The following is an 18,708-nucleotide window of genomic DNA, read 5'->3' as shown; positions in this document are numbered from 1 at the left end:
GCTAATGTAATACAATGCTCTCTACTACATGAGTGATTACATAACGTTAAATTTTCACAAATAAGAATAAACAGAATATTTGAGCTACTTATTCAGCTTTTTCATTACGTATAGAATTAATTATAATAATACTTTTCATTACATCATATATATTTTAGTTATCATAAATTCTGCACATATTATTGCTTAATAAATTAATAGTAGGTTAAGTTTAGAATAAATATTTAAATAGTAATCCTAAATTAAGGAATAATAAATAATTTTTATACAAATCATGATTAATACATAATAAGCAATGTTAAATGTGAATGAAAAAAAAATAAATTATACAACATAGTTTCATTCACAATTTAACATAGGCTCACCCTTTCTTTGAAAAAATTTTTGTTATAAAAAAAATTTTTTTTTTACACTAGGCTCCCTCACGGAAGAATTGGATTACATATTTCCTTTTCGATTCCTCAAGTATCTAGTTTGAATGAAACCTGGTTCCTTATTATGTCTAGTGCATTTATTCTCTTTCACATTCTCATTAAATCTCTTATCACTATCATTATCAATTTTTGCGTGTCTTCTATGTCTGTAGTATGGGATTTTCTCTTCTGAATTAAATTCACGTTTTCTATTACCAGAATTAAGTTTTAGCTGTCTCATAACTTGGTGATTTATTCCATTATATAGATTGGTCATTTTACCAAAATTGACTTCAACTGTTATTTTACTATTAGTGGCAACTTCTGATTTAGGCTTTGTAACCACTACTTGTTGTTCATCAGTGACAAGTGGTGTGTCAGACTGAATGTGCACATGAGAGTCATCATCACTATCTCTTTTAGATGATTGATTCACAGCCGACTTTTCTTTAGTAGATGGTCCTAATTCAAATGGCAATCTAAACTGTTTTGTTTGATGCTTAGTCTTATCACAATCAAGAATTTCATTTCTTCTGGTATATCTCCTCTTGTTCATCAGGGATATTTCCTTTTTAGAAAAGTTGCAAGAGAATTGATATTTTGCTAAGAAGTTTGTTTCCAAAATAATGTGAGAACTTAGATTGGAAGTAGTGGGGACAACAAGTAAGTCTTGCCACAGAGTTTGAGTCTGAGAGAGAAGTAATCCTTACAGGTTGTCTCAGTTTGGCAGTGCTCTTCCACAGTTTGTTCTTTAAGGTTAGGAAATAATCCATCCTGATGGTAGAGGCATTGCATCCTGTATCTAATAAGATGTCACATTTAGAGCCCAGGATATCACCTCTAATTCTCATCATTCTCTCATTAGATGCTAGATATTTCTGAATTCTGTTATTTCTTCTGTGGGTCACATATCCAAATTTTGAGTTCCATCTGTTGTTATAGTAGTTTTCCTTGTTATGGAAACAGTTCCTGGCATAATGTCCAAGTTTGTTGCAATTATAACATTTAACAGGATTTCTTTGTTTTATATCTGTCTTGGATTGAGGAATAACAGACATTTGTTGTCTAACATTATCTAATCCTCGGATTACTTTATCTAGACTAGTTAAAATAGGTTGACTTTGTTTTTGAACTTCATATTTGATCATCTCATTAATTTTATTTGCAGTGAGGTTTTGATTTTCTTGAGATCTCAAGGTAATAGTCGACAATTGCTTTACAACTTCATCAAGACTATCCATTATTGGCTGATTTAATTTTTTCAATTCCTGGTGAATCAGGGTTTTTACTTCTGTCATTAGTTTCTTGTCCAATTGCTCCTTACTTTCAGTTAGGCAGTTAACATTACTTGAGTTTTCTCCAATATCCCTAGCTTTTCCTTTTTCAACCTTACTTCTCTTTTCTACTTCTGATTGGTTGAAGGAAGAATGTCTTATTCACAACATTAACAAGACTTACATTGGTTGAGGGATAAAGGTCTCCCAATATTTGTTTTCTTTCCTTGACAGTTTTGAGACACTCTTCTAAGGTGGAAATTTTCTTCTTATAGGCTGTTTCTCGCAGTTCTTGCCTAAGACCTTGTCGGAATTGTTGGAATACAGCCCAATCCAAGTGAGGTTTATCTTCCCTAGTAACATTCAAACTGTTGGCCAATATTAATAAACGATTGTAAAAATCAGTAACAGTCTCTTTATCCTTTTGAATAATTTTCTGTAATTTCCATAAATTAGGACCTACACTTCTAAGTTTACAAAATTGGGATAACAAAGTTTTCTTAAATTTTGAATACTCAAAAGTTTCCCGAAGTATTGGAGAAGAATATAAGAATGTTTTTGCTTTACCTATTAATTTACTTCTAATCAAAAATCAGTCCAACTTGCTATTTCTCTAAGTTTTTCAACATAGGTAAAGAAAAATAGTACATCATCCGATTCTTCACCTGAAAATTGGGGAAAAACCTGTTGCGGGTTTACCGTACGAAAGAATTCACTATCATTCATTTCAGAGCTTGATGTAACAGCCATAGTGATTAATAAATTACTAATTCAATTAATATAATCTTTCTACTTTAAAATAAACTTTTATTTTTGCCTGACTCCAGATTATAACCAGTTCACTGTGATTTATTTAATTTACTTTCTAAAATTTCAGGGAGCATTTCTATGATTGTTATCACCAAAACTAAATTCAATTTCTTAACTTATAGTTGTTAAATTTAATTCCTATCGATTAAATCACATCCTGTCGACTGCGCCATTTGTCGTGACGTTCTATTTTCATGTTATGTTCTAAATCCGCCATCTTGGTTCAAGTCACTCTTATCAATATAACAACTAATTGCAAATTGATCACCGATCCAAAAGTAGGGAAATTTATAATTATACTGCGCCACCCTATTTTTAGATTAGTCTATATAAAATAGTAGATCAATTTTTAATTAAGTTAGCAGTCTCCTCATTTATTAGGCCGAATTATTTACTATTCCACTTGGGGTTCCTGCAAGATTCGAATATTTATGAACGGTGCAATAAAAAGGAATTCAGACAAACACAATATTAGATTAACAAAATAAAACATTTAATATATGATATATATAACAAATACAAGAATTCTGCTTTAAAATGAAACAATACAATCAACTTAATACATCTTGCTAAGTCACTCATGCCAATTCAATGTTCTAAACTTCACATACAATTCACAGTTTCAAAATCACAAGCTTTCTTAACTCAAGTTAATAAAACGAAACTTCTTATTTAAACAGTCTCCACATATTTATCAGCTGTACAAGTTTAAATTCACAGGAAGCACTAATCAAGGTAGACAATATTCCAACCAATCTTATTTCGGACCTTGAACTTCAAAGATATGTTAATGTTAGAATAAACAAACAAGTATGACTACTCTTACCAGATACAATCTTCAATACATCAATTAATTGTGAGCACACTTATGAATTAACTTATTTACGTTAGCGGAACACATTAATAAAAATTCTCTAACGATTTAACTGAACTACTGTTAATCGCGCTTCGCTACTCTAAAAAAAGCACATCAATAAGGCACTGATAATTCTCCTTGTTTACTTTTCTCAAACTAGTTAATTTCAATATAATTCTCAGGGCAACATAGAATTAAGACGTAATCCTAGACTAACTGGAACTAATCAGAATTTTCCATTGAATGTCCAGTTCTTTATTTATCCGGTTACGGCATTAATTTTTCTTTACAACACAGCTGACTTCACTTGCAGCTAAGTATATGATTCACTATGTTTTGGCTCACTTCTAAACACTATTCTCATGAATTTCTGCCCTAGAGAACTTATAATTTTCTTCCACTTCCTTTGCTTGTATCCTACCTTCCTTTCCGCTCCGCAAAAACTTTCTCTCCTCTCTCTAATTAAAAATCTTATATTATATTTTTTCTCCTTTCAGTCCGAAGGTCACGCTCTCTTCGACTCGTGCTTGTTTATCTCATGCGTCTCCATGACAACAAATGAACGCAAACATTTCGCTAATGTAATACAATGCTCTCTACTACATGAGTGATTACATAACGTTAAATTTTCACAAATAAGAATAAACAGAATATTTGAGCTACTTATTCAGCTTTTTCATTACGTATAGAATTATTTATAATAATACTATTCATTACATCATATATATTTTAGTTATCATAAATTCTGCACATATTATTGCTTAATAAATTAATAGTAGGTTAAGTTTAGAATAAATATTTAAATAGTAATCCTAAATTAAGGAATAATAAATAATTTTTATACAAATCATGATTAATACATAATAAGCAATGTTAAATGTGAATGAAAAAAAAATAAATTATACAACATAGTTTCATTCACAATTTAACATATGCTTGTTTCTTTCCTTTGTATCCAGAAAGGTTTGTCCTGTGCATTGCATCCCTTTAAATGTCTTAATTATTTCATTTAATATATAGTTCCATTTACTATATTTTCTTAGTTCCTTCCCTATGTTATCAATGAATTGTCTCATTTTAAATTATGCAACCTAGCTACGAATAATTTCCTTAACCAAAGTTCATGTTTTATATCAGCATGCTTTTAATTCCTCAACTTTTATTTTATTTGTTATGTTTATTGCTATTTTTTAATGAATAGAGATGCAAGTACAAGTGAAAACCAACTGAAAACTAAGTGATTTGGTACTGCTCAACATAGCAAAATAGCTATTTCTCAAAGAAAGCAAGTGATGTTCAGAAAATTTTAAGATCCAAAAATTATGTATAAACAATTCAGCTGTGAAAACTGCTTTGGAAAGAACAACTTGCAACAATAGTATATTAAGTCAAAAGTTACACTTAAAGAAAGAAGTTAGGGGAGGGGGGGTGAGTCTCAAACGAGGTAATAATCACAGTCGATGGGTAGCCTCAGAACATACCGGGAATCCTCCAAGACATGGCACAGTGCCAAATTAGTGCTAATATAGTTTGTACCGCTGTGCATACTCCCCTCCCCCAATAAAACAAAACAAGTATGTTTCTTTATAGATTGCTTTACCTCAAATATGGGTTTGGAAATTATTCCCAGGTGAATCATTGTTTTAAGTTGTAGCTACTCAGCTACAACTTTCTCTAATGACTGAGTAGTTGCGGCTAGGGTTTCTAAATTCCCAACATGGTTTAATCCCCAGGAATAAGAAATTGCAGTTCCCAAGAATTTCCAAAAATTTTATTTTAGTGATTTAATATTTACAATTTCTCTTAAATGAGAATTTTTTGGTTTAATCTAGTCTTAATTTAATCTAGTTAAAATGCTAGACGAAATACTAAGCATATATAAATAGAATGGGATAGAACCATGTAAACTGAATGGCCAACACCCGATATCATAAACAATTCATAAGATATAAACCAGCTGTTTCTAGTTGGTTTATATTTTATGAATTAAGAAAAGGCCAGGTCGACCTCAAAAGTAGATATTACATTGAAATGAGACTGGAATGGATCATAAGGTCCATATTTCACATTATAATGATGATAATGAACTTAGTATATAAGAAAAAAAGTAAAATTGAATTGAATTAGGTATTCAAAAATAAAACTCAGTTTTATTTTTGAATACTAAATTCAAAGTATGTACCAATACTGTAAAGAAATAATAATATAAAAGGCTACTACCACAGTATTACATTTATTGTTAAAACAGAATTTTGAAAAAGCAGCACAAAGCATTAATTGCTCAGTTGGAAAGTCTGGATCTTTGTTTATTTCCAAGTAACTCTGAAGTAAAAAAATTTTCATTTTGAGTTAATATAGGTCTGAAGCATACTTTTCTTTGAAAATTTGATATCCATTATCAATTTTGCCGATCACAGAACATGCAGATCATCATTAACCTAGTTTAAAATTTTTGATTATTCAGATATTTAATAAATGATACCAAGGCTTTGTTTAAGAAGTTGTACTTTAATTTCTTTCAGTAACTTATTACTCCAAACAGAATTTTGTTTTTCTAAATGACAAAAGAAGAATCTAAAAATTTCTTTGCTTGTTAATAGTTATGCATCATGACTGCTCAGCGTTTCAACTACAAATATTATGGATTTTAAACAATTTATTAATATATTTTCAGCAATTTTTGAATAATCCAACCATAAATAAGAGCTTTAATCTTGCAAAACATATTACCACCTTTAAAATCTGTCAATCATACTTTCCAACATATTCCACATTCTGAAATGACTTTATTTTATTTTTTTATTCTTTATTAATTCATTTTGCAAAATGGAATTTTTCTTGAAGAATATTTAGATATTCTTTAAAATCTTCTGTCCCGATTTTTTTTTTATACTCAATACACAGAAACATCATCCTGTAAAGCATGTTCTACATTATGTACAGAATGTAATTTGATGTTTTCTTCATCCCTGTATTCAGATTCAACATTGTCTTCATTATGACTTTAGCTACATATCATCGCTGTAACTCTGATGTTTTGACATTAAACATTTTTATCATAGCAATATGAAGGTGCATGGTTGTAACATAACTATTAAAAGGCTGATAATTTTCTCGTACAAAATTAATAACGGAAAAACTCACATAAAAAGATTATTTAATAGTATAATTTTCGCCTGTGTGTCACAGGCATCTTCAGTACATTTTAAGCTCAAATTAAACAATAACTGACAATTCCAAAAAGCACCACTTAAGTAGCTAGTGTAAGATAACTGAAAAGGTAAATAAATTTCCTAACAAAAAAAAAAAAAAATATTATATATACAATAAAAAGGTTGTCCCACTTTCAAAATTTTTATCAAATTTACTTCTTCAACTAGAAGAATTATCCAGATACTTATATAAAAAATATTTTGGATATCATGATCAGTTTAGATGTTGTTCCTTATCTGAAAGCATTGAATTACTGCTACAGGAATTTCCTTCAAACATTGTAAAATTATTTGATTTTGTAATACATTCTAGTTATTTTTCCTTTAAAAATAAGTTGTATCAACAAATTGAGGGAACAGCAATGGGTAATCCTCTTTCTCCTGCTATCTCCAACTTCTTTATGGAACATTTTGAACAACGTATCTTTGACAACATTTCTCCCAGATGTACTCATTGGTTCATATATGGAATGGCTCTTCCGATGAACTTCAACAGTTTCTCACTAAGTTAAATGCACTTCATCCAAGGATTCAGTTTACCCTAGAAGTAGAATCAAATAAGCAGTTAGCCTTTTTAGATCTTTTAATTCTTCGCCAACCAGATGGTAACCTACATTTCTCAGTCTATAGAAAGAAGACTCATACAGGCCATTGTATCCATGATGAATCTCATCACCATCCTAGTCAAAAGGCAGGAACTATTAAAACACTGGTTCATCGGGCCCACTCCTTTTGTTATTCAGACGATCTATTACAGAAAGAACTGCAATATATTACTAATTCCATTCTATCTAATGGATATAAGAATTCCTTCATTCAAAGAGCTTTGAGTAGTTTTAATGTGTTCCTCTTCAAATACAGAAGAAATAACGCGCATTCCTATCCCGTATGTACAAGGCATTAGTGAATGTATAGCAAAAGTTTTAAAACCACTGAATATTTTTGTTGCCTTTCGCCCATTCAGAAAAATCTCCACCTTTCTCACTTCTCCTAAAGACAAGCTTAGGAGAAATAAGATACCTGGATAATTCTTAATTATCCAGGTGTCTATCAGATTCCTTGCTCTTGTGGATTATCTTATTTCAGACAAACAGGAAGATCTGCCTCTATTCGGCTAGAACACCAGTCTTATACTCAATACCTTGAACCTGAACAGTCTGGACTTGCAGAACATGCCATCATCACTAGACATAGAGTTCACTGGAAAAAGACAAGAGTCCTTCACAAAAGTCGGTTCCTCATGGAACGTCTTTATAAAGAAGTTGGAATTGTTTGGAAGTTTATTTTGCACTTGGTTAGACTATAATCAATTTAGTTTAATCCTTTATCCAAGTGTAAGCAAACAAAGTTTGCACCTGAAAACATCTTCAGGACTGAGGTACTTACTGAGCTTATACTTGGATAAAGGTATATACTAAATTTATTATAGTCTAACCAAGTGCAAAATAAACTTCCAACATCTTTCTCTAAATCCGGAGTATTTTAATAATAAGGTGGTACACCGGTTGGCAACTCGTATAGGTAAATATGACCTTTCCATTGCTTCTGCCTTAGTATCACCACTCTGGGTCTGTTCCCCTTCCCCCCCCCCCCCCCACTGACGAGACCTCAATAAAAGTCGAAACCAGTCTGGGTAGTGGCCCTTCCCAATGCATAGCATTGTACATATCTGCAAGGAGATGTGCTTTGCATTATGGGAGATACTGAGACAAGGAGTGATGAAAGCTTGATCCACCTTTGCTGTGAGTTGCCAAGGGATGTACCACCTTACCTCAGTCCTGAAGATATTTTCAGGTGCAAACTTTGTTTGCTTACACTTGGATAAAGGATTAAACTAAATTTATTATAGTCTTTATAAAGAAACATGTGAAACTTGACTTCACTCTCCTAACTTAAACAGATCCAATGGTTTACGTCTATCCCCTTTATGGGAGATAGTACTTTATAAATCAGCTAATCTTTCTTTTCTTTTTATTGTGTATATATATATATATATATATATTTTTTTTTTTTTTGTTAGGAAATTTATTGACCTTTTTAGTTATCTGACACTAGCTACTTAGGTGGCGCTTTTTGGAATTGTCAGTTATTGTTTAATTTGAGCTGAAGATGCCTGTGACACACAGGCGAAAATTATACTATTAAATAATCTTTTTCCGTGAGTTTTTCCGTTATTAATATATGTCTGCTCACAGTATTCCATTATTAAAACTGATATTTTCTTAATTTTTCCATAACTGCAGTGCAATCAGTAGTAGTTTCAATTACATTGTTATAAAACAAATACTGAAGGAGACACCAGTCTCTCTTTAACTAAAGTATAGCCGTTTTCTGCAGAACAAGTATGAATTCTTATTAAACAAAGATTTAATGAACTCAAGAAATAAATTTTTTGAGTTTCCATTGGATAACTGCCTTGGGCAGCATTTAAGAATGGGCAGATAATAAGAGTGATTAAGAATGTTGAATTTGATCATTGCAGTGAAGGATTATTGTCAATGATGTGCAAAATCAGCCTACAGTTGAACATGCAGTAAATTACCTCAGCAGCATGTACTGATTATATTATTGCTACTACTACTATTGTGTTTGCTAGAATTTCAGAAAGGCATTTAAATTCTCAACTCAACTAAATAATGTTGCTGTCCAGAAACTAGTAGCCATCCTTACATTCTGCTCTATGGTATGTCAGTTGCACATATTTTTCAGTCAGTTTGTGTCTTCTCGCAATCCTCACTGGCACTAACACTGGAAAAATCCTTGCCTATGTTGAAAAATTCTAAAGATTTTGTGAAAGAAAGAGGAAGAATTTACCAGTTTTTTCTATCACAATGATATTAGGTAAGCTAGATGTGACCTCAAATTTTATGAACATTCCACTAACAGATATCCTCAACATGACTTCCCACTCAAGTTAATGAAACAGATAACTATCCTTGTACCATAAATTCTACTTGGCAGAGCACATGTGCAAATAAGACAACCATTAGGTTCTCTGCCTTTAGCCAATTATTTTTGTTGATAAATATCTCCGTCTCAATCCATTCTGCTAATAGTGAGCAATAGAGAATTCAGTTCACAGTAGAACCTGAAAACCAAGAATAGACTCCCTTATGATTCGAAATCTAAATGGCAGACTTTCTTTTATGGTATATTGTAGCCTAACCAAACCAGCCATTATTGCAAAAGCTATATGCTACTAGGAACGGAAGATTTATAAAGTTATCTGTAACAGAAATTTGCTGTTAAAATAATGATGATAATAACAAAATGCATTCAGATGCTCCAAACTGACCATGCCCTCCCTATATATGATATTTTATTAGGGGGAGGGGGGCAGTGTTCTGAGGAAATGGAATATTCTAAGTGCCTAAAAAAAATTTCTTCAACCATGTAGAATGTGCATACACTCATGGTTGTAAAAATGTGAACAGATGCTGGGGGGGGGGCATATTTTTGTAGGATATTGCAGTTTCTCAATACATCAGCACTCCCCTGCCCCCAAATGTCTTTCCATTTGCCATAGGATAGAAACAGGAAAAAAAAAACCGAAATTGCTTTAGGATCATAAAAACTATATCCATCTCTTAAAAAATAAAAGCAAGTTGCTCTAACAGACGAAGCCCTCAAAAACACAGATCCTAATTTCAAATAAATAAATGCTTTGAAAGACTGGTTCACAAATCATATGTTAATGATTTTCTTCCATGTCTTATTTAAATTAATTGTGTCATATGCATTTATTAAATTATTTCCCATAAGTTTTTTTCTGGTTTGTACTACTGCCTGACAGCCATTCTATCACATCAATTCATTGTATAAACTTTGTTTTTTATGTTTTATTGTGAAGAAGTTAGTAGATATCTTAGCAAGAGCTCAGTGTCGTAAAAGGTTCAGTTATTAACATATGTATTTCTAGTTCCACTGCAGTTAAATCTGTATAACCTTACACTAGGTCACATTAAATTGTTTATAGATAAGTAGGGATCACATCAGAATTTCTACCATGGCTCTCTTCCCACTTATCACTTGCATGCAAACGAATACAGGTGTTCCTAGCATAGTCGCATATTAGCTGGACAAAATTTTTGTCATGGTAATATTATAAACAGTATAACCAGTTCAAGTACATAACCTTTTATATCTCTTTAAATCCACTTATCTGTATGAAAATTTTAACCCTAATTACTTTTAATGTGCTTTGAAGTAAAAAAATATTTACTATATTAAAAATAAATTGAACAGCTATAGTAGAGATGCATTATAATTAGAGGTTCTGAGAGCTGGAAAATTTGCCATTACGATGATTGCTCCCTGTATATGAATTAAACATTTGGAAAGGCAAGTAAATTTTACATGACAAGTAGTCTTGTTTTCATCATTTTATCCAGACATGAACAAACAAAAATTGTTTGTTCATGTCTGGATTCTATAAAGGAAACACACTTGCCTACCTTCTAGGAAGGGTTTATAATGCCATGAATTAAGGTAAGAATTACCACCCAGCTCAGATTTGTTTCAATCTTCACTGAGGACTTGTTAGTGAGAAATAAAGACCTAAGAAAATTAATGAGAGCTACATTAAATGGTAGAAGTTACATTTCATATATACAAGTATCAAAATAGTGCATCACCATATTATTATCATACAATACATTGGATTAAAGACAGCTACAGGACAAGAAATTTATAGTCTTGTTTTCATCCTCATTTTACCCAAACGTGAACAAACAAAAGTTTGCACACAAATTACTCTTATTTGATGTAAGAATTTTTTTACTATGGTGCTCCCCACTTGATATATTCAACAATTGGTTATTGAGTTCAGTTTAAAACATCTTAAGTGGCACAGAATTTACTCTTACATGAAGAATGCATAATTTTTGTATTCTTTTGACTTAAAGCTGATAGTTTCATATTTAATAACTTGTATAAAGTTAATTTTTAGTGTTTATAAATAAAAAAGTAAAGTATAGAACTTTCACAAAATAATAAAAATAACTGGTTTTAGTTGTGTAGTATTCCAGATTTCTTTTAATTATTACCCATCTCTTTGAACTGCATGTCAAAAAAAATTTATATATGTAAGCAAAAGACAAAATAAATAAATAAAAAAAGCTCCATCTCTAAAGCTTCATCTCCAAGCTCTCCTGTTTTTAACATTATACTTTGTAATATGCTATCATTTTTAATTATTTTTTCTAATTGTATCTAAGCATTAACAATGGTCAAGAAACCCGACCAGAAATTTTGCAGCCATTAAATGATAGTTTTATCATAATATATAGAATATTTTAATTATGCAAAAATCTGATGTTTTTCAAAAAAAAAACTTCAAAGATGAAACATGAATCTTTTGTATAAAAAAAAAAAAAATAAAAAAGGAGGGGGGAGGTGAAATAACTGAAGCAAATCATATCGAAATGAAATGGTATGATCCCCATACATATATATATAAAGTGAAAAAATATGAACAGATGTGAATATGTTAACATGACTTACTTTTCTGAACACTGACTCAGGATCAATTCCCATCTGTGCCTTTATTTACCACTAAACTAATCAAACTGTACTGTAATTAGCATTTCTTCACGATTCCCAGATATCACCAATAACAATTTCAGTGAACTTAGTCAACTATAAAATGATATAAAAACACTATAATATATAATAACATCAGTAAAAGTTGAGTTTTATGTGATTTATATAACTGGTGTATTTGGTATATCTATATATGTCTTTGCATGTAATTATGCCTGCAACAAAAATATTTTACAGTAGTTTTGAGAATTTGAAGAACTTGGTTAACTGTTTAAAGATGTTTGCTGCGGTGAATATTGGTTCTTTATCTCAGTAATAACTGAAAAGTTTTCAAGATTGAACAGAAACTCATTTTAACAAGTTTAAACATTAGTGGTTCAAGACTACACTATTATCTTTTATCTAATAAAGCAGTATTAAAAAATGATATAGTTTTTAAAGGCTATTTTAGTAAACTGTGTTTCAGCACACAGATTTGAAGCTTTTTCTCTATTGTATTTTTTTTTTTTACAAACGTTCCAATGAATACATGTGTAGTTTGGATAACAAATGCTTTTAGTTGTACAAGAAGAAAATTTCTTGCATGAACTAAGTTATTTTTGTACAAGTTTGGATGTAATATGCTATATACATATATATCTTGTGACTGTTTTATAAATGAAGATATGGATAAAATAAAGCTGAATATTTTTTTTATTGATTCTACAAAAATTAATTCTTTACTGCCAGGGTTTCATAGCCCTACTGCACAAATCACTTACATCTGACTGAACACACTATCAAAGTAGTTTCTTGTTCAATTTTCATTGAGTGACATCATCAGTTCAGCTAAAAAATCCTGGCAGAGACAAATTATGTCACAAGGAAAGTACACTATTTTGAAACATGTGAGAAAATATTATATAAGAAGAATAAATACAATCACATAGCAAAAATTTATTTTTGTGGTTCTTGAAATGTCTCACTGTATCAAAAATAACACTGCCATTTAAACATTTCACTAGTCCAGGCTTTAGCAAAGTTTTAATGTTTTAAAACTTCTGATGAAAGAAGAAATGCTCAGTTCTCTTCCCATCACTAATTATTGTAGGTGCTCTTTAAGAAATTCTTCGACAGTATCTGTATCCCATTTCTGAATACTCAGTTCCTCTTTTGCTCCTCCATCTTCATCTATCAACTTAATTACAGGATCTGCTCCTCTTACATATTTGATAGTTAAACCAGGGAACTTCTTGGGAAGCTCACTCTTTACAAAAGCTAATAATAAAAAAAATATATATAATAATCAGCCAAATCTGAATTTGTAAATTCAGTGCAAGCAAGTTTATATATCAAAGTTTTATCTCAATTCCAAATTTAGTTAATCATATTACTGACCAAATACAGGTCCTTGATTTATGCTGGCTTATATGTGTATGAAAATTGAGACTGATACAATATAAATATTTTAAACAAATATATACATACAATAAAAAAAATTTTTTCCTTTCTAAGAAAAAAATTTGGTCATAGCAGCAGAAGAGCTGATTATAACTGAGATGGCATCTCTGCCCCAGTTGGAGAGAGTGATCATATGGTTTTGACTTTGAAGATGAATAGACATGTAGGAGTATCAAAGAGAAGGGAACGTATGTGGAATTATAAGGCAGGTGATTATAATAGTCTTAGATATCAACTTGAAGCAGTTTCATGGAGGGAGGAATTGGAAGGGCGAGATATCATTAGTGCTTGGGAAATTGTGAAGGAATATTTGTTAGCAGCAATAGTAATAGTAATCTGTATTCCACGAGTGAAGAAGAGGACACAAATTGGAGTAAAGTGGATGACAAACAATATCAAACAGGAACTGCAGGTAAAAAAGATTATGGAAGAAATATAAGGAGAGAGGTGGAGAGCAGATGCATGAAGAATATAAGATTCAGGCCAGGAGAGTGACTAGTATGGTAAGGAAGGCAAAACTGGAATATGACAAGAGATTGGTGAGATTCTATGATTCAAAGAAAACCCTCAGGAATTTTTTAGCTATGTGGCTAGTAGGAAGAGAAATGATTGTGGAAGAATGACATTGTGGGATAAAAATGGGAATAGAGTGACATGACACTCTTCAGATTTTTTTTTAAATAAGAGGACCTGTCTACATTTCTTGACACTCCTCTTCTAAGAGACCAGATTTATTTTCAGTCAAGATTTATGTCACTTAGCTTCTGCAGGTAACTAATCAATTTTAGCAAGAATTGCTGCAAGCCGTTGAGTTTTATAGACCATAACATGTGCTCTCTTCTTCATAAGTGCTTCAGTATATAAATGGCGCCATGAGGAAAAAATGTATAATTAATCTATTGAATGTACTAATATTATGCAGGGTTTCTACCCATCATCATCAGAGCACAATTACAACTGTGGCAAACACACAGCACTCGAGTAAATAGTTGAAGAAACAATTCAAAATATAACTGTAAAGAACTAATGCCCTAACAAGGTGTTGTCCTCTAGGATCTAGAGAACCATAAAGTTGATTTGGAGAAGTCAGGCTATATTTGGTTTCAAAATTTCAGTTGTAGATTATGGATGTCTGTAAATACAATGCTTGTTTTATTTTCCAATAAGGAGTTGTGTGTGAATTAAATGATTTTTTAAGCGCCGCCGTAGCACAATTGGAAGAACGACGGTACATTGTGCCCTTCGATTAGAAAAGGCCTAAGTTCGATTGTCATCATGACCGGAGGAATCTTTATATGGACTTTTTCAATTGAAGGTGAGTTAGCAGGATTTTTTCTCCCGGAAACTCGAGTTTTTCATCCCGCATACAGACAAATCGGCCCTTCAGAACACATGCAATTTACAGACAAAAAAATACTAGCTGTGGTGGTGGTGGGCAGTAGATGGCGTTGATGTAGGTGATTGGTAGTAGAGGTTCTGTGTAGTGGTGGAGACAGACAGTTGTACAGTAGGTGTCCTCCCGCGATGAGTCTTCGGACTCCTTGGGGGTGTCACGAATAATAATAATCTTCTTTCAGTACGCGTTATTCCTGCTTCTTATGCAGGGTCCGCCGCGTATTACTTAGATGCGACTTCTTGTTTGCACCATTCCCAACCGACCTGTCACTTAGTCTGCCGCTGGGGGGATATATTTTTGACTGTAGCAGCATATGTTCACGAGGCCGGTTTGCCTGCTTGTGGGATGAAAAATGCTAGATAAATTGGTAGAAAAAACCCTACTGCCCGTGCCCAAGACCGGCTAACTTGGCTATGTCTGAGGAAGATCCTCAAGTTCCTCACATCTTTGACAGGAATTGAACCTGGGACACTCCTTCCCCAGGCATATGGTTGCAAAGCCACTAGGCTAACTGCGCAGACACGAATAATAATAAAATGACTGCAGCCATATTTATTGAGGGGAAGTGTTTCATAGCTGATTCTAAAAACAGTCTCTCAGACCTATGGCACTTCTATGCAGCAAAAGATATCTTCTTCCACTTAATCTTGTATGAAGGAAGATCTAGTGCATGACCTGCTAGTTCTGACTTGCCATGTAGATGTAATTTTTATGTTAACAGATCTACTAGTCTATCAAAAGTAGGCTAAACTACTTTATATACTCCAGGATGACTGGACCTTAGAACAGATGAAGGCAGCTAGCTGAATGAGTTTTTAAAGTGGCATGGAGAACTTCAGCTATCTTTTCCAACATACCCTGAATAGAAGGAATAGTTGCTGCAAGAGGGCCAGGCAATATTTTATCTGTTTTATAAGGATTCTAGCCATGGGTAAAAAAAAAAGTATTGTGAAGGTACCTGAGCTCAGTTACAAGGGCTATGTCATTTGAATAGGCCCTAGCTCTGTGTGCAAGTGTTTTGAGAATGCAATATTGCTACATATGGTTTTTCAAATAGAAAAGGATAATGAACTATTTGGTAATCATGTATCTAGAAAGGGAGGACAGTTGTTACTTTCTCTTTTAAATTGTGAAGTATATTTTTTTGGATGTTAGCTGTTTAGCTGGACTAACAACAAACACATTGTCTACACAGCATGTCAGGGGAGAAATATGGCTTAATGAGATCAAGAATCTTTTGTCAAAAGGTACATTTGTAAACAGTGAGGTAATGACAAAGCTTGATAATGAGGTTAAAATCTGTCAGGATTAGTTTTTTTTTTTTAATTGATGCTTTTAAAGTGAAGGAAATGTTTAACAGATGAGGAAGAGTTGTCTGGGTGATTTGGATAAATGTTTGGCCAGTTTGCAAGTCAATATCTTGTTGGGACATTAATTCTTTTCAGTTACAATTTGAATTTTTTCTAATTGTAACTGATTAATTCTTTTCATTAATCAAGTAGAACAACTATCTACTTGCCACATTTATAACTGTGCTGTGACAATGTTGGGTAGAAAACATGTGAAATATTAGTACAAGGTGTAAAAACTTCTGATAACAAAAGGGTTTCTTATCCACTCAAATCTGAAGCTACCCACTCGGCCAACCAGGCCGAGTGGTTAGCATATCCGCTCTCCAGCCAAAAAGGCTGCGGGTTCGAATCCCGCCGTGAGCATGGATGTTCGTAATTGTCTGTGAAAATAGTTGTGGTGGTCGGCAGTAGATGGTGCTGCTGTAGATGATGAAATAGTTGCGGTTGGTGGAGACGGAGAGCTGTAGAGCAGGTGCCCTCCCTTGATGAGTCCTTGAACCCTGGAGGTGTTATGTAATAATAATAATGTCTGGCCCAGGGGGAAAGTTTTTTTAGACATTACTTCATATTATGCAACATGTACAAATATTTATTTATTTAGCATATGGCTCACACATGAAAAGTTACATCACATTAATCCTTAATATATATGAACATAGTTATTATTATTATGGGCAGCTCCAAGGAGTCCTTAGACTCATCGAGGGAGGCCCAACATCATGTCAAGAACAACTATTCAACATTCACACAGATCTATCATACTTCACCTTGAACTCGTTTACAGTCATGGCACCCACAACAGACTCTGGCAGCTTATTCCACTCATCAAGTAAAAAACCTAGCTCTAACACCCTTGCTAACGACACTCTTACCGAGCTTCCATGGATGTCTCCTAGTCCTCCCACTACCAGTCCTATTCTCAAAAATATCTTCTGAATTAATCTTATAGAAACCCTTCAGTAATTTGAATGTCTCAATCATATCACCCCTTTTCTGCCTATCAACCAATTTCTGCAGCCCACAAATCTTCAACCTGTTCTCATAAGGCTCATTCCATAGTCCTATTATCTTGGTCACTCGTCTCTGGATACTCTCCACCTCCTCCCCATCGAGAAGAAACATTGGCGCCCACATCTGGACACAGTAGTCTAGATGGGGGTCTTATCAAGGCTCGATTCAGAGGAACAATAACCTGTTTGTCTCTGCTCATTAAAGTGTTTTTCAGCAACCAAGTGATTTGATGAACTGATTTTGCCACTTTTGCGATATGTCCCCTAAACTTCAACTCCCTATCCACCAACACTCCCAAATCCCTGGCCTCGTCAATCTCCTGGCGTACAGTTCCACCAATGTGATATACTGCTGCTAATCTTTTCACCCCAAAATGCAAAACCTTACATCTTTCCACATTAAATTGACATCCATTCTCCTTAGCCCAGTCCTCCAAAACTATCCAAATCATCCTGCAAAATTTTGACATCTTGAGCATTCACTATTGCTCTACCTAACTTTGCATCATCTGCAAACAGATGCACAGTTCCTCTCAGATCCTTTTCTATATCGTTAATGAACAAATTAAACAGTAGTGGTCCAAGAACAGAACCCTGCAGCACACCACTAGTCACAGGCCGTCTTTTGGACTCTACTCCTGAATAAACCACTCTCTGATATCTCTCCATCAACCACCCTTCTATCCATCTCACCAACCCTATATCTATCCGCATATGCTGCAGTTTACTGATTAGAATTCCATGTGGTATCCTGTCAAAGGCCTTAGCAAGGTCCAGTAGAATCACTGTAAACCCATCACTCTTATCCAGTTCAGCTGTCACTGTGTTATAGAACGTGAGCAAATTACTGAGGCATGATCTACCCTTCACAAAACCATGCTGTCCCCCATACGGTATTCCATTTGCATCTATCAAATCTTGTATTACCCTCGACTATTTTCTCCACGACCTTGTCAACCATTCCTGATATGCTGATCAGCCAGTAATTTTCAACAGCAGTCTTGGGACCTCTATGCAGTGGAACTATTTTCCCCTCTTTCCACCCCCTTGGGACTAACCCAGACCCGAGACTCAAATTAAACAAAATAGTCAAAGGCACTGACAATTCTTTAGCCGCTTCTCGTACGACACAAGCTGGTATACCATCCAATCCCACAGATGAATTGACATTGAGGTTTTGTAATAGACTATTCACCTCCACTTCATTCACCACAATTCACGTATAAGCTGTTGGTTCTTACATTTCTGCAATGTCACCACCTGGATGATATACTCTTGCAAAATGCTCACTCAGTAATTCTACTATATCAACTGATTTGGTTACCTCCCTACCATCGGCATTCTTTAAAATCAATCTGCCGTATACATTTTTTCTTTTACTTGCAACATATCAAAAAAACTGTT

General features: G+C 33.3%; 1 protein-coding gene across 1 annotated transcript in view; it reads right to left on the bottom strand.

The window, feature by feature from the left end:
- Nucleotides 1-12,781: 12,781 nt before the first annotated feature.
- LOC150110684 (selenoprotein F) overlaps nucleotides 12,782-18,708 on the bottom strand; it is a 66,876-nt gene continuing 60,949 nt past the window's right edge. The window contains exon 4 of the mRNA XM_090400310.1: nucleotides 12,782-13,363. The gene's annotated coding sequence lies outside the window, so the exon portion shown is untranslated. The remainder of the gene's footprint in view (nucleotides 13,364-18,708) is intronic.

Source organism: Typopeltis vanoorti, chromosome 1, assembly GCF_054136105.1.
Source record: "Typopeltis vanoorti isolate ZY-2024b chromosome 1, IOZ_Tvanoo_1.0, whole genome shotgun sequence".
Lineage (NCBI taxonomy): Eukaryota > Metazoa > Arthropoda > Arachnida > Uropygi > Thelyphonidae > Typopeltis > Typopeltis vanoorti.
Note: the sequence above shows the minus strand (reverse complement) of the source record. Positions and strands in the feature narration are given on the sequence as shown.